We start from the raw sequence: 22,619 nt of genomic DNA, 5'->3' as shown, positions 1-22,619 counted from the left end.
TGACTATGCAAAAATTTTTAAATCTTATTTTAAAAACAACATAAGTTAAAAGGCAAAAGTTTAACAAACAAGGAGGAAAATAGCTGTATTACAAATAATAAAGGGCTAACTTTCTTTTTAACTTTTATAATGTACTAATAGCTCTGACAATAAGAAAATGTCAACAACCCAACAGAAAAACAAGCCCAGGATACAAAACTATTCATAGAAATTTAGATGATTAATAAACTCATAAGAGCCTATCTCATGTTACAAAAATACAAATTAATCAATGAGAAACCAATTTTCACTTGCCAGGAAGAAAGTTTCAGTTTTCATTTAATATTCCTATACTGCTTTATTTTCTTACAATTATTTGCCTTAACTTATAAACATTTTGTAAAATATTTATTTATTCATTTTTAGCTGTGCTGGGTCTTTGTTGCTGCGTGGGTTCTTCTCTAGTTGTGACGAGCAGGGACTACTCTGCTCCAGTATGCAGGCTTCTCACTGTGGTGACTTCTCTTGTTGCACAGACTCCAGGGCACATAGGCTTCAGTAGTTGCGGCACATGTGCTTAGTACTTGCATTCCTGCGCCCTAGAGCACAGGCTCAACTGTTGTGGGCCACAGGCTCTCAACATGTGGGATCACTCTGGATCAGGGATCGAATGCTTGCCTCCCACATTGGCAGGTAGATTCTTTACCACTGTGTCACTAGGGAAGTCCCATCATAAACTTTTTTTTTTTAATTACTCAGCATGTGTCACATTCTGGAAAAATTTTGTTTCACTTAGAAAACTTCCCATTTGTGAAGACTTTAAAAGTGAGTTTAACTGAAAAATTTACTTCAATTAATCACTGCATTTTCCCTACAAGAAAAAAGTTATTTTAACACCCACAGATTACATGTCTGATTTTTCTCAATAATATTATACATTTAAGAGAAGGTATGATGAGGAGGCCTTACAAATAGCTGAGAAAAGAAGAGAAGCGAAAAGCAAAGGAGAAAAGGAAAGATAATTCCCATTTGAATGCAGAGTTCCAAAGAATAGCAAGGAGAGATAAGAAAAACTTCCTCAGAGAACAGTGTAAACAAACAGAGGAAAACAACAGAATGGGAAAGACTAGAGATCTCTTCAAGAAAATTAAAGATATCAAGGGAATATTTCACGCAAAGATGGGTTCGATAAAGGACAGAAATGGTAATGGACCTAACAGAAGCAGAAGATATCAAGAAGAGGTGGCAAGAATACACAGAACTGTACAAAAAAGATCTTCACGACCCAGATAATCACAGTAGTGTGATCACTCGCCTAGAGCCAGACATCCTGGAATGTGAAGTCAAGTGGGCCTTAGGAAGCGTCGCTACCAACAAATCTACTGGAGGTGATGAAATTCCAGTTGAGCTATTTCAAATCCTGAAAGATGATGCTGTGAAAGTGCTACATTCAATATGCCAGCAAATTTGGAAAACTCAGCAGTGGCCACAGGATTGGAAAAGGTCCGTTTTCATTCCAATCCCTAAGAAAGGCAATCCCAAAGAAAACTCAAACTACTACACAATTGCACTCATCTCACACGCTAGTAAAGTAATGCTCAAAATTCTCCAAGCTAGGATTCAGCAATACATGAACCGTGAACTTCCAGATGTTCAAGCTGGTTTTAGAAAAGGCAGAGGAACCAGAGATCAAATTGCCAACATCCGCTGGATCATCAAAAAAGCAAGAGAGTTCCAGAAAAACATCTATTTCTGCTTTATTGACTATGCCAAAGCCTTCGACTGTGTGGATCACAATAAACTGTGGAAAATTGTGAAAGAGATGGGAATACCAGACCACCTGACCTGCCTCTTGAGAAACCTGCTGCAGGTCAGGAAGCAACAGTGAGAACTGGACATGGAACAACAGACTGGTTCCAAATTGGGAAAGGAGTACATCAAGGCTGTATATTGTCACCCTGCTTATTTAACTTATATGCAGAGTACATTATGAGAAACACTGGGCTGGAAGAAGCACAAGCTTCTTGGACTGCACAAGCTCCCTTGGACTGCAAGGAGATCCAACCAGTCCATCCTAAAGGAGATCAGTCCTGGGTGTTCAATGCAATGACTGATGCTGAAGCTGAAACTCCAGTATTTTGGCCACCTCATGAGAAGAGTTGACTCATTGGAAAAAGCCCTAATGCTGGGAGGGATTGGGGGCAGGAGGAGAAGGGGACGACAGAGGATGAGATGGTTGGATGGCATCACCAACTCGATGGACATGGGTTTGAGTAAATTCCAGGAGTTGGTGATGGACAGGGAGGCCTGGCGTGCTGGGATTCATGGGGTCGCAGAGTCAGACACAACTGAGCAACTGAACTGAACTGAACTGAACTGATGATGACTTTTACCTTTCTTTAGTGCTCCATATTATCAAACATAATACAGGACAAACATGAAGAAAAAAATGAAGAGATAAGGGAAGAGATGATAAACAGATCTTGATTCACATTTAGTCTTATTAAACAGCACCACCTCTGAAAAGCCTAAGATTTTAAAACATACACATACATCCTCTGCCAGTAAGTCATATTACAGTCAGTCTCCAATTTCATTTATAGGGCTATTGAGACATTTTAAATGAATTTCCATTAAAGTATTTTCTTAGAAACAAACTATAAAATCAGACTCCATGTACAATCTTTTATGCAATCACTGATTTTGGTACAGTAGAGGGATTAAAGAGAGTGAACACAATCCGCCACACAGATGTGGAGGAGACCAATGAGGTTGGTGTGGGACATTTGGGGTTTACTATCAGATAGTGATGAATATTCCAAACCATAAGCTATAGAGACTGGCAAAGAGGAAACAGCTTGCTGAGCACTCCTCAATGATTAACTGCTTGTAAAAAGAATATGAAGACTGGTAACTTGGCAAATATTTTCCTTTTTCTAAATTAAAAAAATTTTGCATAGCATTACTTACCACTTTTGGAAAAGCAAAAGTAAAGCGATACGATTTTGAAGTTTCAAAAATATTAAGCAGTAACATTACAGTTTTATGTCTAATTAATGACTCCATGTTAGGTTGAAAGAATAGCTTTCTAAACTATGACATACACACCTTCATATTTAAGAAATAGAAACTAAAACAACTCCAAATATTATATACCTCTACAAGTATGCTTATCTGTAAAGTGATTTTATCATTATTAGTTTCAGTTTGACATACAGTGCAACTATTCATGATACTAAGAAAAAGATACAAAGTGGAAAAATGAAATACAATAATTTTTAATTAGATCTGCTACATGAATCTGGACATCAAATATTAAAAATCCCAATCTATGAAATAATCTAAACTTCCCAATAAATCTGAACATCTGGAAATATATTGCACAGCAATTAGAAAAAGTTGCACTATGGAAAAATATTAAAATCATTCTGGCTTATGTTTTGCAAACTCCAGCAGAAAACTAATGCTAGGGTTTACTGAAACAAACACTGCTGGTATCTCCTATTTCCTCCAAGAAAAAACAAAAAGCCATTATTATCTCTGATTTTCTCCTAAAAAGTATAATGACCCCTCTTATGACATAATGGAAAATATGAACAAGAATTTCAATCAAAATAGCATTCATAAAGACATGTGGATACTTATAAAACCTAAGTATCTACCCATACACCCAGAGTTTCTGAAACTAATAGCTAAATCTGGTTTACTTCAGACTCCCTTTTGTAAAAAAGCCATGTCTAAACACTGAGATTCATGGGAAACAGTACATCCTTTTTATGTATGGGGACTCTCTCTTAGGCACTTAACCTAGCAGAGTAATACATATGGATCACCTCCTGAATATATACATTACAACTTAACTGATACCACCAAAAAATGTCATTATACATAAACATTTACTGACAAGGAATGATAACTTATAATAGTTAAGTGGAAAGTCCTTGAATAGTATAAACAGTTCATACTTTATGTATGAAGAAAAATAAGTATGTATATTCACAGAAAACAGCTAAAAGATTATATATCAAAGTGTTGTTATTCTTTCATTTTTTTTATGTTCTAAATTTTCTACATTAAATATACATTCTCATAAATAGAAAAATAAATGTCATTTTTAAAGCAATACAAAAACTCTTTTTGTTTCTTGGAAAATACAGATCTACTTTTTCCTCTTCCTCCCATTAGTTACAACTAAAAATCCTGGACATTATACATATATAAAAAAAACATAAGACTTTGAAAGGTGGAGAGAAGAAGGTAAAATGTCAAGGGACCTTGGAAAACTAAGGAACAAAAAAGTTATGAGTTCCCTGGGTTTTCTTTTTGTCTAGTATATCTCAATATTGGAAATGACGAGCCTGGCAATCCAGAAACACCTAAGAGTGCAGACAAGGAAAACTCCAACAAAACTCTGCTCACTTTAGCGCAAGGGCCAGGAAAGAGGCAGCTAAGCAAGACAGAAAACTTTTAGACAATAACCACTTTACTTCAGCCAAACACCAGAGAAAACACAGTAGTCCCAACACTACCTAGAAAGGTGGAACCCTCTCTAGCATGGAGTCAGGAACCAAGGAGTGGATCCAAAACTTCATCCCTGAAGTAGGCAAGCATCAGAGCAGTATCAGTGAAGACCACTTGCAGAGCCCAGACTGCCACATTATATCAACATAAATGGCATTTCTCTAAAAACTAAACAGGCAACTACCATATGACCCAGCAGTTGTACTCAGGCAAACTGCCAAACTGTTTTCCAGAGGGGTTGTACCATTTACTGTTAACTGTTTCTATGTCAATATCCTTGTTCTATGGTTTTGCAAAGTACTACTAGGGCAAAGGGTGCAAAAGATCTCTCTGTATTGTTTTCTTACAACCTCATATGAATCAACAATTATCTCCAAGTTACAGGTTTAATTAAGAAACAGAATTCAAAAACCACACAAAAAACTGACACATACACTAAATATTTGGACTTCTTAAGGAAGCACTTGAAGGTCAAAGTTTTAGTCACACAGTTGGGTTCGACTCTGCCTGCCAGGCTCCTCTGTCCGTGGGATTTTCCAAGAAACAATACTGGAGTGGGTTGCCATTCCCTTCACTAGGGGATCTTCCCAATCCAGGGATCAAACCCAGGTGTCCTGCAATGCAGGAAGATTCTTTACCATCTGAGCCACACAGTCTTATACCCAAAGAACCTAAACTGAACCTAGAATGTGTAAGAGACTCAAAAGGCCAAGAGTTCCCTCTTGGCCTTGTGGTTAGAATTCTGGGCTTTTATCACCAGGTCAGGTCAGGTCAGGAGACAGATTCTGCAAGCTGCATGGCAGTCAAAAAAAAAAAAAAAAAAAAAAAATCACTTACTGAATTAGATTGAATAATATAATCAACATTTCAAAAATAAGACCCTTAAAAATCTAACAGTTCCATTTCATTGGTTTTAAACAAAACAATCTTAGAACAACAAAAAAGCTGATTTCAAGAAAATAAAGTTTACTGGTATTTCTCCACAAAAAGAAGAGTAACTGATATGACTTATATGTGGAATCTAAAATATGACACAAATGAAGTTATTTACAAAACAGAAACAGACTCACATTGAAAATAAACTTGTGGCTACCAAAGGGAACGAGGGTGAGGGAGGATTCAATTAGAAGTTTGAGATTAACAGATACAAACTACTACATATAAAACAGATAAACAGCAAGATTCTGCTGTACAGCACAGGGAACTATATTCAATATCTTGTCTAAACCATGATGGAAAAGAAAATGAAAATATGTATGTATAACTAAATTACTTTGCTGTACAATGAAAGCAAACACATTATAAATCAGCTATAATAAAAAAATAAAATATAAACCTCAATTGAAAAAAAAAGTACTATGCATGAAATCTGAAATTACCATATAGCAGAGATTCTTTTTACAAACCAAGCAGCACACATAAATACCACGTATCCAGTAATAGCGGCCTCCCCAGCCGGAACCTGAGGTGTGAGGGGCCCTTCCTCCATCTTTGAGGCCAGACCCCGCTCCATTAAGGCAGGGCACGGGCAGCTCTGAAGAACCTCTCCCGCATGTGGCCACAACTAGCTCACCAGGCCTGCCCGCTCTGGGGACAACAGCTCCCAGGCTATGTCATCAGTCACCAGCTGACGAGTGAGGCCAGTGGCAGGCGGAACCAGCCACCTCAGTGATCCCACTAATGGGCATATCAACGGCCTCTGCAAAGCCACCAAGGTCTCCACCATCTGCAAGCCTAGCTCCACTGAGGGCTGGAGGTCCTGGTCACTTTCTGGTGTCCCATCTTTCTGCTCCGAGTATAGAGGCATCAAGGCCAGCACGCACATTGATAGCTGCTGGAGCTGCCGTTAGTGAGCAACTGTCAACCAGCAACCGTTAGTGGTTCTGCTCAACCATTGGTTGGTGCCACTATGAGCACCAAGCAACCGTTAGTGAGCAACTGTCAACCAGCGACAGTTAGTGGTTCTGCTCAGCCATTGGTTGGTGCCACTATGAGCACCTCCCCCAAGCAAGCAACCGTTAGTGAGCAACTGTCAACCAGCGACCGTTAGTGGTTCTGCTCAGCCATTGGTCAGTGCCTAGATGGCCCCTCCCTCTCCTGTATACAAAAGGAGTCCAAATTCAGACTGAGGGAAGATGGGTTATTCATCATATAATTTTTATTTATCATTGGCTGCGTTGGGTCTTTGTTGCTGTGCAGGCTTTTCTCTAGTTGAGGCGAGTGGGGGCTAATCTCCATTTGCAGTGCCCAGGCTTTCTCCTTGTGGTGGCTTCTCTCGTGGCAGAGTGCGGGCTTTAAGGAGCCTGGGCTTCAGTAGCTGTGGCGCACAGGCTTAGTTGCTCCAGGGCATATGGGGTCTTGCCGGATCAGGGATCAAACCCATGTCTCGTGCATTGGCCAGCGAATTCTTTACGACAGAGCCACCAGGGAAGCCCAGAAGATAGTTTTTTGAGATGTTATTCTGCCATCTTTTTGGTCTGCTCGCTTTCTGATTAAAGTCGTTATTTCTTATTCTAATAACTCACCTCTCAATCAATTTATTGGTCTGTCTTTAAGATTAACTGTCACAATTGGTGACCATCTCTATTACGTATGAATACAGCCCTTTTTACCTGAAAAAGCGTAGCGTTAGTCACTCAGTCATGTCTGACTCTGTGATCCCATGGATTGTAGCCCATGAGGCTACTCTGTCCATGGGATTCTCCTGGCAAGAATACTGGGGATTGCCATTCCCTTCTCCAGAGGATCTTCCCAACACAGGGATCAAACCCAGGTCTCCTGTACTGCAGGAAGATTATTTACTATTTGAGCTACAGGGAAGACCTTTGGGTGGGCTCCGGGAGTTGGTGTTGGACAAGGAGGCCTGGCGTCCTGCAGCTCATGGGGTCGCAAAGAGTTGGACGTGACTGAACTGAACTGAAGACCCTTTACCTGACAAAACTGTCATTCAATAACAAGAAAGTCTCTAATTTTACTAAAAATATCCAACCAATTCATTAATTAAAGGAAAAAAAATGTATACAAGGACCTGTGTTGTCACTTCATTTAAAAACAATAAAACAACTGTCTTTTCTAACTAAGTTCCCCTGCATGAACACCTGATATGAAAATCTAGGTGCAACATCAGCTGACTTTACGATTAGTAATGAAACTGAAAGTAGAGTTAACAGTCAGTTAACAGGCTCTATGATGGAATAATTCAAGTAAAAGAACATAGTTACAGCCCAACCTATTTATAAACTAAGTTGATAATGATAAAAAAAACTACCTAAGATATCAACTTTAGAGTAATAGCAACTATGCTTACTTTGATTCTTTATGATCCATTGAATCTATGGACACATGAAGTCTTAATTATTTCAGAATTAAACTACTCTTAAACATCTCTCTCATACCTCTGGCCTTTAAAATATTAATCATATAGCTTTTTTTTTCTCCCCAATCATACAGCTTTTAATATACACAGGTTCAGGAATTATCAGTTTGCAGCAGAACTGTGCAGCAGCTCCATCACCAAAAGGGACCCAACATCCCAAATCGTATAAACTGAGGCATTCATACATTACTAATACATTTCCTCTGGAACATAACACAAGGCAAGTCTTTAAGCTGACATTTCTTACCTACTAAAAAGTCTTAACAACAGAACAAAGTCCTAGAGAACCCATCAAAACTAAGGAAGATTAGGGAATTCCCCAGCAGTCCAGTGGTTAGGACTCAGAGCTTTCACTGGTGCGGCCCCAGGGTTCAATTCCTGGCTGGGGAACTAAAAAGACCACAAGCCACCTGGCATGGCCAAAAAAAACATGGAGAAATAAAATAAAAAACCAAGTTAAAAAAGTTAAAAATCACCTGCAGCTGGAAAAGGAAATGGCAACCCACTCCAGTATTCTTGCCTGTGAAATCCCATGGACAGAGAAGCCTGGCAGGCTATAGTCCATGGGGTTTAAAAGAGTCAGACACAACTTAATGACAAAACAGTAGCAGCAGCAGGGAGCTTTTAAATACCCATGCACCCTAAGACTCTCCTACACTGTGGGTGAGGACACAGAAATAGTAAAATCACCATGGAAAAAAGTTGGGCAATTTCTTTATTTTATTATTGGAGTATAACTGCTTTACAATGTTGTTTGTTTATGCTGTACATTTATACAATGGAATATTACTCAGCCATAAAAAGGAATGAAAGTGCATCATTTATAGTGATGTGGATGTCATACAGAGTGAAGTTAGAGAGGGGAAAAAAAATTGTATACTAACACACATATATATACATATACATATATATATATATATATATATATATATATATATATATACACACTCAAGACAGAATGAAGAGATGGAGCCAAAGCAAAACACCCAGTGTGGATGTGACTAGTGCAGAAGCAAACTCCAATGCTGTAAAGAGCAATATTGCATAGGAACCTGGAATGTTAGGTCCATGAATCCAGGCAAACTGGAAGTGCTCAAACAGGAGATGACAAGAGTGAACATCAACATTTTAGGAATTAGCGAACTAAAATGGACTGGAATGGGTGAATTTAACTCAGATAACCATTGTATCTACTACTGTGGGCAAGAATCCCTTAGAAGAAATGGAGTAGCCCTCATAGTCAACAAAAGAGTCCAAAATGCAGTACTTGGATGCAATCTCAAAAACGACAGAATGATCCCTGTTTGTCTCCAAGGCAAACCATTCAATATCACGGTACTCTAAGTCTATGCCCCAACCAGTAATGCTGAAGAAGCTGAAGTTGAACGGTTCTATGAAGACCTACAAGACCTTTTAGAACTAACACAGGAAAAAGATGTCCTTTTCATTATAAAGGACTGGAATGCAAAAGTAGGAAGTCAAGAAACACCTGGAGTAACAGGCAAATTAGGCCTTGGCGTACAGAATGAAGCAGAACAAAGGCTAATAGAGTGTTGCCAAGAGAACGCAAACACCCTCTTCCAACAACACAAGAGAAGACTTTATACGTGGACATCATCAGATGGTCAACACCGAAATCAGATTGATTATATTCTTTGTAGCCAAAGATGGAGAAGCTCTATACAGTCAGCAAAAGCAAGGCTGGGAGCTGACTGTGGCTCAGATCATGAACTCCTTATTGCCAAATTCAGACTTAAATTAAAGAAAGTAGGGAAAACCACTAGACCCCTTATGATTATACAATGGAAGTGACAAATAAGTTTAAGGGACTAGATCTGATAGACAGAGTACCTGATGAACTATGGACAGAGGTTTGTGACATTGTACAGGATACAGGGATCAAGACCATCCCCAAGAAAAAGAAATGCAAAAAAGCAAAATGGTTGTCTGAGGAGGCCTTACAAATAGCTGAGAAAAGAAGAGAAGCTAAAGGCAAAGGAGAAAAGGAAAGATAACCATTTGAATGCAGAGTTCCAAAGAATAGCAAGGAGAGATAAGAAAGCCTTCCTTGGTGATCAAACAAAGAAACAGAGGAAAACAACAGAATGGGAAAGACTAGAGATCTCAAGAAAATTAGAGATACCAAGGGAACATTTCATGCAAAGAGGGGCTCAATAAAGGACAGAAAGGGTATGGACCTAACAGAAGCAGAAGATATTAAGAAGAGGTGGCAAGAATACACAGAAGAACTGTACAAAAAAGATCTTCACGACCCAGATAATCACAGTGGTGTGATCACTCACCTAGAGCCAGACATCCTGGAATGTGAAGTCAAGTGGGCCTTAGGAAGCATCACTACGAACAAAGATAGTGGAGGTGATGGAATTCCAGTTGGGCTATTTCAAATCCTAAAAGATGATGCTGTGAAAGTGCTACATTCAATATGCCAGCAAATTTGGAAAACTCAGCAGTGGCCACAGTACTGGAAAAGGTCAGTTTTCATTCCAGTCCCAAAGAAAGGCAATGCCAAAGAATGCTCAAACTACTGCACAATTGCACTCATCTCACACGCTAGCAAAGTGATGCTTAAAATTCTCCAAGCAATATATGAACTGTGAACTTCCAGATGTTCAAGCTGGTTTTAGAAAAGGCAGAGGAACCAGAGATCAAATTGCCAACATCTAATGGATCGTCAAAAAAGCAAGAGAGTTCCAGAAAAACATCTATTTCTGCTTTACTGACTATACCAAAAAGGTATAGTCACAACAATAGACCACAACAAACTGTGGAAAATTCTTCAAGAGAGAGGAATACCAGACCACCTGACCTCCCTCTGGAGAAATCTGTATGCAGGTCAGGAAGCAACAGTTAGAACTGGACATGGAACAACAGATTGGTTCCAAACAGGAAAAGGAGTATGTCAAGGCCGTATGTTATCACCCTGCTTATTTAACTTATATGCAGAGTACATCATGAGAAACGCTGGACTGGATGAAGCACAAGCTGGAATCAAGACAGCTGGGAGAAATATCAATAACCTCAGATATGAAGATGACATCACCCTTATGGCAGAAAGTGAAGAAGAATTAAAGAATCTCTTGATGAAAGTGACAGACGAGAGTGAAAAAGTTGGCTTAAAGCTCAACATTCAGAAAACTAAGATCATGGCATCCAGTCCCATCACTTCATGGCAAATAAATGGGGAAACAGTGGCTGACTTTATTTTTTGGGGCTCCAAAATCACTGCAGATGGTGACTGCAGCCATAAAAATAAAAGACACTTACTCCTTGGAAGGAAAGTTATGAGCAACCTAGACAGCATATTAAAAAGCAGAGACTTTACTTTGAGCTCCAAAATCACTCCAGATGGTGACTGCAGCCATAAAATTAAAAGACGCTTACTCCTTGGAAGAAAAGTTATGACCAACCTAGACAGCATATTAAAAAGCAGAGTTATTACTTTGCCAACAAAGGTCCATCTAGTCAAAGCTATGGTTTTTCCAGTAGTCATGTACGGATGTGAGCATTGGACCATAAAGAAAGCTGAGTGGTGAAGAATTGATGCTTTTGAACCGTGGTGTTGGAGAAGACTGTTGAGAGTCCCTTGGGCTGCAAGAAGATCCAACCAATCCATCCTAAAGGAGATCAGTCCTGAGTGTTCATTGGAAGGACTGACGCTGAAGTTGAAACTCCAATACTTTGGCCACCTCATGCGAAGAGCTGACTCATTTGAAAAGACCCTGATGCTGGGAAAGATTGAAAGTGGGAGGAGAAAGGGACAATAGAGGATAAGATGGTTGAATGGCATCACTGACTCAATGGACATGAGTTTGGGTAAACTCTAGGAATTGGTGATGGACAGGGAGGCCTGGTGTGCTGTGGTCCATAGGGTCGCAAAGAGTCAGACATGACTAAGCAACTGAACTGAACTGAACACATATATATGGAATCTAGAAAGAAGGCAATGAGGAAGCTATTTGCTGGGCAATTTCTTAAAAGGTTAAATATACACCTACCTTCCAAACCAGCCAATCCACTTTCAGTGTTACCCGCTCAAAAAATAAAAGTATGTATCTACACACAAACACACCACACACACCCAAAATCACCCACAGCACTTATCACAATGCTATGTGTAAAGAAGATTCAGAAGGATCTGTGCTATTAAACTGAACATAGTAAAAAGAACGCTAGAAATTAAAGTTCAAGTCCTGACTCAGCTTTGTGGTATGTGACCTCAAAGAAGACAATTATTCTGGGCCTCACAGTAGTTTCATGAGTCTATGAATTTCATCGTTTTATAGCCAATTTACCATATATATGGTAAAATGAAACTTAGAGGCAATGCAATTCCCACTGAAAACACCAAAATTCACCACCAATTCCACATCCACCAAGATTATAATTTTACTTGGACCACTAGGCAATATCTCACTAGCATTTTAAAGGATGCCTTCCCCATTTACGTACCTCTTAATTCTCAGAACAACTCTGTGAGATAGGTATGATCAGCACCCTGATTCTGTAAATAAAAAGGTTCACTGAGTTGCCCCAGACTTCAGAACTCTTTTGTGATAGAGTTGGGACCTAAACTCTTGTTTTTTGACACCTGGTTCAGTGCTAATACTGCCATACTATAACACATATATCTGACAAAGGATTTGTCATATATATATATATATGTAATATAAAGAACAATATATAAATAATGTCATTTATATAAAGAACTCTTAAAGTTCATGGATTAAAAACAAATAACCTAATTTAAAATGAATGAAGGATCTGAATACACATTCCTCCAATATGTTCTACCTATAAGAAAACAATTGAGAGCCCTCTAGAATCTTCCTGTGTATTTCTATTCCTAAAAGAGAAAATGGGTTATAATCTAAATGATATCTGAGAACTTCAGACAGTGTTTAACAACAGCAAAAAAAAAAAAAAAAGATATCGTATTATTTCAGACAGTTTAACAACAGCAAAACGATATCTGAGAATTTCAGACAGTTTAATAACAACAACAACACTAATGAAGCAAACTTTTTCTTAAGGGTCTCTCTACTCACCACCTATCCCCAATCTCCCCTAAATTTTTCCATTTTTTTCCTTTTTTAGAATATAGCATAATCTTCTCAAAGTTTTTTAAGTTTTTTTCATGACAGTCTCAACATATGTGGGGTGGGGGTGGGGTGAGGGATGAGAGAGAGGCTGTAACTATTTTATATGTAAAGTCAGAATCTATACTTTGTCATAATGAAAAAATCTTATAAACTAACTTCAATCAGTAATCAATAACTACTGTTTGAAGGAAACTAGCTGTGCCTTTAGGGTCGTAAGATGTAAAATATTTTAATTACAATTTTGCACACAAACTATAGCAGAAAATAAGAATCAAGATCTCTTTCGGAAATACTTTAATACTTAAGTAATAAAGTCAGAAGTAAGGGGAAAATAAACATTAAGTTTTGTTTCTAATTACACACTACTAGGGGTTGGTGGGAGAAGGCAACGGCACCCCACTCCAGTACTCTTGCCTGGAAAATCCCATGGACAGAGGTGCCTGGTAGGCTGCAGTCCATGGGGTCGCAAAGAGTCGGACACAACTGAGCGACTTCACTTTCACTTTTCACTTTTATGCACTGGAGAAGGAAATGGCAACCCCCTCCAGTGTTCTTGCCTGGAGAATCCCAGGGATGGAGTTGCACAGAGTCGGACACGACTGAAGTGACTTAGCAGCAGTAGCAGGGGTTGGTGACTGCAGTCATGAAATTAAAAGACGCTTACTCCTTGGAAGGAAAGTTATGACCAACCTAGATAGCATATTGAAAAGCAGACCTTTGCCAACAAAGGTCTGTCTAGTCAAGCTTATGGTTTTTTCAGTGGTCATGTATGGATGTGAGAGTTGGACTGTGAAGAAAGCTGAGCATGAAAGAATTGATGCTTTTGAACTGTGGTGTTGGAGAAGACTCTTGAGAGTCCCTTGGACTGCAAGGAGATCCAACTAGTCCATCCTAAAGGAGATCAGTCCTGGGTATTCATTGGAAGGGCTGATGCTGAAGCTGAGGCTCCAATACTTTGACTACCTCATGCGAACAGTTGACTCATTGGAAAAGAGCCTGATGCTGGGAGGGATTGGGGGCAGGAGGAGAAGGGGACGACAGAGGATGAGATGGCTGGATGGCATCACCGACTCGATGGACATGAGACTGAGTAAACTCCGGGAGTTGGTGATAGACGTGCTGCGATTCATTGGATCGCAAAGAGTTGGACACGACTGAGCTACTGAACTGAACTGAGGGCTTCCCGTGTGGCTCAGTTGGTAAAGAATCCACCTGCAATGAGGGAGACCTGGGTTCAATCCCTGGGTTGGGAAGATCCCCTGGAGAAGGGAGCAGCTGCCCACTCCAGTATTCTGGCCTGGAGAATTCCATGGACTGTATAGTCCATGGGGTCACAAAGAGTCAGACACAACTGAGCGACTTTCACTTCACTTCAGGATCTGATCTTGGAATTCTCTAGCTGAATATTAATCTATACAAATAAAAATAAAGAAAGAACATATCAAAGTTATAGACAGGATAAATAAAGCAAAGAGAATGGAATCAGGATTCAAAAGGTCCCCTTTGAAACAATGGAGAGAAATCAGGAATTACAGAAAGGATATAGGAGTGTACTGGTGGGTCAGATGGTGAAGTGTCTGCCTACAATGTGGGAGACCTGGATTTGATCCCTGAGTCGGGAAGATCCTCTGGAGAAGGAAATGGCAACCCATTCCAGTACTCTTGCCTGGAAAATCCCATGGACAGAGGAATGTGGTAGGCTACAGTCCCTGAGGTCGCAAAGAGTTGGACATGACTGAGCGACTTCACTTACAGGAGTGTAAAGAAGTCCTACACATAGTCTCAAGAAACCAACCGAGGACAAAGACTTTGTTAACAGCAGCTCTAGAGAAAAAAAGACCTAGAGATGCGCTTACTATCAGACAAGTATAAACTAACACTGAAAAAAAGTGGATATTGGAAGAAAAAAGAACCTAATTTATTCTGAAGCAGCACTGATGGAAACTAAGCTCCCTAAGGGCAGGGATCATTTCTAATTCCTTAACCACTTTACGTCCAAGGCCTAATACAGTATTATCTGTGTGTGTGTTAGTGGCTCAGTTGTGTCGGGACTCTCTGCGACCCCAGGAACTCTAGCACACAAGGCTCCTCTGTCCATAGAATTCTCCAGGGAAGAATGGGGAATGAGTTGCCATTCCCTTCTCCAGGGGATCTTCCCCACCCAGGGATCGAAACTGGGTCTCCCAAAACTGAACCATCTGAGCTGTCCTCGGAAGTTCTAGAGGACAGAACATATGTGACAGACTGTAGCATGTCCACAGGATAAGGCCCAACGTGGTAAAGAGTTTAGATCGCACATTTCAGAAGACACGGCTAGAAAGAAAAAACTGTTTAGTCTGGAAAAGAAAAAATTTAAGTAAGACAAAGTAACTGTCACTGAATAGTTATAAATTGGACACTGGATCTACAGGGAATAACTGTAGAGAGCAAAAATAGAATCAGTAAATAAAAACTATAGGGAGGCACCTCTGAGATCTTTATCAAGGAAGTCTTCGGAAAAGGACAAACTTGCAAACCTGGAATTGATAGCCAGCAGCTATGAAATCCCTATCTACGGGAGTACTTATGAAAAGAAAGGGCTGGAGGATTCACTTGTACCGTGTGGAAAGCTGCATTAGATTATCTCTAAGATCTCTTTCAAGTCTATGATTCTGCAAGTAGAAAGAAGTCCAGTAAAGTAACTGTTCTTGCTCTCAACACTCCCAAAGTTTAAAATTTAAAAAAAAAAACACTAAGATCCAGGAACTTCATTAATTAAAGGAACAATCCCACCAAGAAGGGACAAAGATAGTCAAATACTTGCTATGAAGAGGTTGCTTTGATTGGGATTAAGCTTATCATTGGGAGTGAGAATAGGTCACCAATTTCAGCTAAAGTCACTCATTCCCTGTTTAGCCGGGGCAAATGATTTCATCTCTCCACTGGAACTGAAAAATAGTAATTAAAATACCAATATTATAGGAATAGAATTTAAATCAGTTAACTGCAAGATGCTTTGGAATTTACCTTAGGTGACAATTAAAACTGTACTTTCCACCTGAAACTAACACAATATTGTAAATCAACTATATTCCAGTTAAAAATTAAATTTAAAAAAAAGACATACTAAAAGAAAACCCTGTACTTTGCTACTTTACACATAGATTAGGGTTGAACTATTAAGTAAATCTATTATAAATAATAAGAACCAAGTATCTCCAGGAGGGGGGATCGGGAAGGGGAACACATGTAAATCCATGGCTGATTCATGTCAATGTATGGCAAAAACCACTACAATATTGTAAAGTAATTAGCCTCCAACTAATAAAAATAAATGGGGAAAAAAAAAAAAGAAAAATTCACTAGAAGGACTCACAGAACCTAGAGAAAAAAAAAAAGAACCAAGTATCTCACTGTCAGAGAAAGAAATTACAAATAAGCAAGGAGGGGAATACTACAATGAACTCTGTGATGCTGGATTAGAGTCAGAGAGACCAGTATGAAACCATGTTTATATTTATATACAAACAGATACAGAAACAGGTATGTGTAGGGAATTCCCTGGCGGTCCAGTGCTTAGGACTCTGTCCTTTCACTGTTGAAGGCACTGGTTCAATCTCTGGTCAGGGAACTAATACTCAGTGAGGGGGGGCCAAAAAAACAAAAATCAGATGTGTATACCTGGGTCAGTATACATAAATATATTTCTTAACTCTGTTCCCTAAGAGTGTCAAGAAGCAGTAATATCCCAGTAGCAATGAGTACACCCAGTTCATTTAGAAAACAGATCTTGGTTTCTAAATATTTTTCTCCAATAAAAGAAACCAGGAGAAATGGTTGATTCTAGGACTGAGGCAGAGAAAATACAAGATCAGACTGGAGCATCTGTGATATCAGAAAGTAAAAATGTGCTCCAAAAAAGAAAAAAGGGACAGGGTAGGAGGGGGACGTGTCAAAAGAACATAGGTGCCAAATGGTCAGAACTAGAAGAATTTACACAATGAAATACAACCCAAAGGGGAAAAAATATTCATGAATCCACACTAAATGATTAAAGTAAGTAAATGGGAGGAAAAGTACAAATCTTTCTTACAGAAGAATTCCAAATAATAAATGTAGGAGGAATGAGAGAAATAGAAAATCACCACTAGAATAGCACAGTAATTGCTGCTGTGGGCAAGTTTCACTGACATTAGAGGATGAAACTTTAAGAAAAAAATCAGATCCTTGTACAGCCTCTCTGAGATATTCACTAATTACTGTGGGTGGTTTTAACATATGCTCACAAATTCTTTGATACTCAGGAGGTGGAGCTTAAATTCCCTTGCCCTGGAGTGTGGGCCTGACTCAGTGACTCATTTCTAGCTTCTAACAAATGAAGTAAGGAAACGGAAAAAGAGTCACTTTATAAAAAACGAGGCAGCCAAGTTACTAAAACCAAGTTACTAAAGTTAACATCAGCAATAAGTCATGTTGATATCAGATATCATCTGATACAAAATGTGTGACAGGAACGGCATACTATCTCTTTGATATTCTTCCCTAAAATGCTTCATCTCAGACTAATCAAGAGAAAAAACAAAACAAAATAACAAAAAAAGAGAAAACAGAAAACTCAAATTCAGGAACACTCTACAAATGATCACTACTCTTCAAAAGTGTCAAGTGTCAAAGGCAAGAAGAAGAAACCAAGAAACTGTCACTGACTGGAAGAAACTCAGGGACCAGGACATCTAAGTGCAATGTGGTATCCTGGACTGAATCCTGTAACACGCAGAAAGGCTATCAGTGTGGAAAAACTGGGGAAGTCACAGGAAAATCTGTTGTAAGTCAGTTGCTAATGTCAAACTAATGTTGATCTCTTAATTTTGATACATTTATCATGGTTATATAAAACCCTACCATTAAGGGAAGCTGGATGAAGAGCATAGAGAAATTGTGTACTATCCTTACAACTCTTCTGTAATCTAAAATTATTTCAAAGTAAAAGTTTTTTTTTAATTGCATATTCCTTGTAAAATTAGGAAGGGGATGAGGAAAGGTTATAAATAAATGTCAAAAGATAAATAAATGCAAACTAATAAAACAGGTTTTACGGTGACAAGATGAACTGTCTAACCTGTGAAGAATCACAAAAGTCAACTCGGTTGACTTTCCAGCTTAAAATTTTAATGACATACAAAACAGTTCCCCTAAGTTCTGCACTCAGAAATTAGCGTAGAATGCTCTAAGAAGGTAGTGGGTACAATACGTTTGCTTGATCCCCTTTCCTGACCCTAACTGTCCTCAACACACTCACTCCAAGCAATAAGGCTATCACAGTAAGCTGGTTCTGGGGGCTTCCTAGGTAGCACAGTGGTAAAGAAACTGCCTGCCAATGCAGAAGCCTGGTGATAGACCATGAAGTCGGAAAAAGCTGGACAAGACTGAGCACACGTACACACAAGCTGGTTCTAAGAATGCCATTTAGAAGGACAAAGAAATCAGAGATATCTACTCAGGTTCCTTTTCAAATTAAGCAAGTCATACGAACAATATCCAGACAACTTCAAAATGTTCTTTCCAGATGTCCTTGCTTTTTAAGGAAAAATAAAACCTACATATCAACAAGTGATGATTAATACTTTAAAAGAGGAAAAGGAGAATAGTGATGCCAAAAATTTGAAGTGTCAACAGCAAAAGTTTACACAGCCAAAGGATGGATCACCAAATTCAGAGACAAGATCGGGGAAAAGAAGAAGACCCTAAGATGATTAGGAACCACATCTCTAAAACGAAGCCATCTATCTTGATGTAGGTGGGAGGTTCAAACCACACAAGGGAAAGCTCATCCCCACCCACCCCCACTCTACAACCAAAATTAAAACTGCAAGCATCAAAAAAAAAAAAAAAAAAAAAAAACTGCAAGCATCTTTCCCTGTTCTCAAGCCACTCTGAAAACGTTTGACAAACTTATCACTCTCTCCCTTGAAAGCCACTTAGTACACAAACATTTTTATACCCTCTAAAAAAATAAAGCCAAGCCACGTAAACCTAAGAAAATCCAGGTGCTTTCTTTACTGTCATCGAACAATGGAAAACGACTTTTTAAATATGTAATATAAACTTATTTATAAATTTGGGAATTTTAACTCAAGTAAGTATATGCTGGGATGACAAATATATGCAGAGACAACTTAAAAAACTGAAGAGGCTTCCTTGGTGGCTCAGTGGTAAAGAATCCATCTGTTAATGCAGGATACACAGGTTAGATCCCTGATCCCTGATCCAGGAATATCCCACATGCCACGGAGCAACTAAGCTTGTGCACCACATCTATTAAGCTTGTGCTCTAGAGCCTGAGTATCACAACTACCGAAACCCCCAGTACCTACAGACCGTGTTAGGCAACAAGAGAAGCCAACTCAATGAGAAGTTCATGCCCTGCAACTATGGAGTAGCCCCCTCTCACCACAACTAGAAAAAGTCCCTGCCCAACAATAAATAAAATTATTAAAAAAAAAAAAAAAAAACTGAGACAGTGAGGAAATGTGTTAGAATCTCCCCAGCACTGTCCAATATAAATATGTGAGTAAATATGTGAGTTTGCACAATAGAGAAAGAAGGCTGACCCACTAGGCTTCTGTAACTTGATTAAAACATTCCCTAAGAACATCCAGTGCTCTTAGTTTCAATTCTATAATCAACTCCACTCTTATTACTGATTTGCCTGTCCAGAAACAAAGGAGGTGTCCTGGGCCTGCAGGTAATTAATGCCAGTTGTTCGTAAGGCACTTAAAACTTTGAACATAAATAAACTGATATCTGGCTTATCATTCTCCAGTGAGATTACTTTGCACGAATAAATTCTCAAGAGCTTGACTCACCCCTGTGTGAACCTACAGTTTCTGAACTACTGTGTGGGAGTCAGAAGGACCCTGGTGTTGATGCCACTTAATCTGTGTGACCTCTGATTTCCATCAGTCTCAATTTCCTCACCTAGAAATAAACACCTATAACTAGTGCCTGGAAGACAGCAAGTACTCAAGAAGTGATAGCTTTATTCTATTTAAGACATATCTGAAAGCAAATGTATAAATGAGGTAAAAACATTTCATTTAAAAAGCAGCAGTATGGACCGTCAAACCACAACAATTTGAAAGACACCCCCAGAAGAGACACGTCCTGTACAAGAGAGTTGAAAAAGGCAAAGTTAAAACGTTGCAAGTAAAGTACCCCCTGCACTGTACAGAGGGAGTCTCTTGCTTAGCAACTCTAGTGTTGTCGACCAAACACCCAGACCGTAATAGTTAGAGCATGACAACTGTTCACTCTAAATCCATGTGCTCAGCTTGGATTCAGGACTGATTTATAAAAATAGCTGCTGCTGCCGCTCTTTGAATCTCTTTGAGCTGATGACTGGGCAGTGTTACCCTATAGGCCTAGAGCAGCTGTATTCCCTCACCACACCCATTTCTCTGTCTGCCCAGCCCAGCGAACGGCACCACCTCCCCCCCCTCCCCCCCCGCCCCAGCCCCCATCTCTGCAGCATACTATTCTCCCTCTTCCTGGGCTGAGTGAGCAAATTACAAGCACAAATATCCCCTGATGCAATGCCACAACCATCCCTGGGAAAGAGCACAGGCAGTTGCCAAAAGTGCAGCAGGCGGGACACACACAGAGCAAGAAACACAGCAATCCTAGGGAGCCAGGGAAAAGGAATCGAGAGGCCCTGGGGAGCAATACTGTAACTGGACCGAAGAGGGAGGGGAGAAGAGGGGGTTCCCGGGAGAAAGCTGGGTAACACTATCCTGAGAAGCACGTTTCACTCTGGGTCTGGGTCCCTAAAACACAAAGCTAAACGTAATCCTGTCTCCTCCCCAAAGCACCAAATGCATTCACTTTACTCATTCCTGGATGAAAGCAAAACCCTAACACTTCCCCCCACCCCCAAGGAGTAATTTCTCCAAAGAACAGCTCAGGCAACACACTAGTGGAGAACCTGGCCCATGTGCTAAATCACAATCTCCGTTGTGGGTAACATTTCTAACTGCCCCTCCAGGTCCTATCCTCGCATCCGCCGGCAGCGACCCATGCGCACTCCCGCAGCCAGACACATGCTTACTCCCCAAACAGTGCTAGGGCAGCGCGCCCCGGGAGAGCCCAGCCTGGGGCCACGTTCTCTCGACTACCCCCTACCTCCTCCCGTAACCCCCAGCCCCAGCACCCTCTCTGAGGCTCACCTCCGCCCCACTTCAATTGACCCTCAAAAGCTTCACAGCACGACCTTTGAGTTCTCCAGTGTCCCCGAGCCCCACCCAGGGCCCCAGGCTGCAGCCGACCCTCGCTCACCCGGCTCAGCCCCAATCCCGCGCCAGAGAAGTGCGGCTTAGCCCCGTCGCTCCAGACCCTCTCGGTTCGGTCCGCCCCGCCCGGCGGGCCCCCTTATCGTGCCTCCGAGACTTGGAAGATCGCGCCCGCAGGCCCCCCTCGCCCGACCGCCCCCGCGTCCCGCAGGCCGGCGGCCACCGCCCTTCCCCGCTTCGGGCGGGCCTGGTGGGGTCCCGGGCGACCGCGGGGCGAGGCTCGGGCAGTCCCGGGGACAGTGAGGAAGCCGCCCCTCCGATCGGGCCCCGCCTGCCGCTGCACCTACCCGCCGCCGCCGCCGCCGCCGCCGCCACCGCGCCGGAGCCGGAGCCGGAGCCGGAGGGAGCCGGGAGAGGGCCGGGAGGAGCCGGGAGCCAGCGAGCGAGCCCGAGGGGCGGGACGCAGGGAGGCGGCCGCTTCCTCGTCACCCTCTTGAGGGCCGGCGCGAGGGAGGGGCGCCGCCGCCGCCTATCCCGCGGGCGCGGCGACTTCGGCCAATAAGTGGGGCGAGGGGGCGGGCGGAGGGCCGCGGCGGACCAATAGGGGCCGGCCCCGCCGCCTCGACCTAGGCGGGGTAGCGGCCAAGCGGAGGAGGGCAGTGGCGGGCGAAATACGTGAGGGGGCTTCAGATGCGCGTCTCCCGCCCGCCCGCTACTGCTGCTGCTGCTGCTGCCTGGGCGGCGGGAGGACCGGCCGACCTCCCCCGCTGCTCTGTGTGCTGGTCGTCGCTTCCTTTTAGAACCTGAGTGCAGGGAGAGGGGAAGATGCGAGAGGCCCGGCACACGCGGCCGGGCCCGGGTCTCCCCGCCGGCAGGGCCTGTGGGCTCTATGACGTAACCTGGGAGGGGCGCGGGGCGGGGCCCGGGGCGCCGGCCAGCTGGTCGCGGGAAAGAACTGTAGCGGGATGAGGACGCGACTGCGGGGGGGCTCTCATGGGCTGCTCTGCCACCAGTCCCAAGTGACGTGGCTGGTCCAAGCTGAGATATGCTATAAAGTATAGAATACACACCGAAATTTCGAGGCTTAGCTCATTCTTAAGCTTAAATTTGATTACAATGTGGGTCGTTACAAAATTGATTGCAGTTTGGAATATCTTTGGTTAAGTAAAATATGTTTAAAATAATCTTACTTATTTTTTTTTTACTACTTTTTAAAATGAGGCTACTAGAAAAAAATTAGAATTACTGTTTGGTTCACATTGTATTTCTGTTGGGCAATGCTGGTTCAGAACTTAAAAGTGATAGCTGACACCGTACTGAATGCTCACTATGCTCCAGGCCCTCGACACCTAATAACTC

General features: G+C 41.4%; 1 protein-coding gene across 12 annotated transcripts in view; it reads right to left on the bottom strand.

Annotated features, from left to right (window-relative positions):
* MAP4 (microtubule associated protein 4) overlaps window positions 1-21,760 on the bottom strand; it is a 150,728-nt gene extending 128,968 nt beyond the window's left edge. For 10 of the 12 annotated variants that reach the window (XM_065933804.1, XM_065933806.1, XM_065933807.1 and 7 more), the window contains exon 1: window positions 21,608-21,736. The gene's annotated coding sequence lies outside the window, so the exon portion shown is untranslated. Of the gene's footprint in view, window positions 1-21,306; window positions 21,435-21,607 lie in introns of those variants that run through there. The other 2 variants (XM_065933810.1, XM_065933803.1) reach the window with 2 other exon arrangements.
* Between the last annotated feature and the right edge of the window lie 859 nt (window positions 21,761-22,619).

The sequence above is a fragment of the Muntiacus reevesi genome, chromosome 4 (assembly GCF_963930625.1).
Source record: "Muntiacus reevesi chromosome 4, mMunRee1.1, whole genome shotgun sequence".
Classification (NCBI taxonomy): domain Eukaryota; kingdom Metazoa; phylum Chordata; class Mammalia; order Artiodactyla; family Cervidae; genus Muntiacus; species Muntiacus reevesi.
Note: the sequence above shows the minus strand (reverse complement) of the source record. Positions and strands in the feature narration are given on the sequence as shown.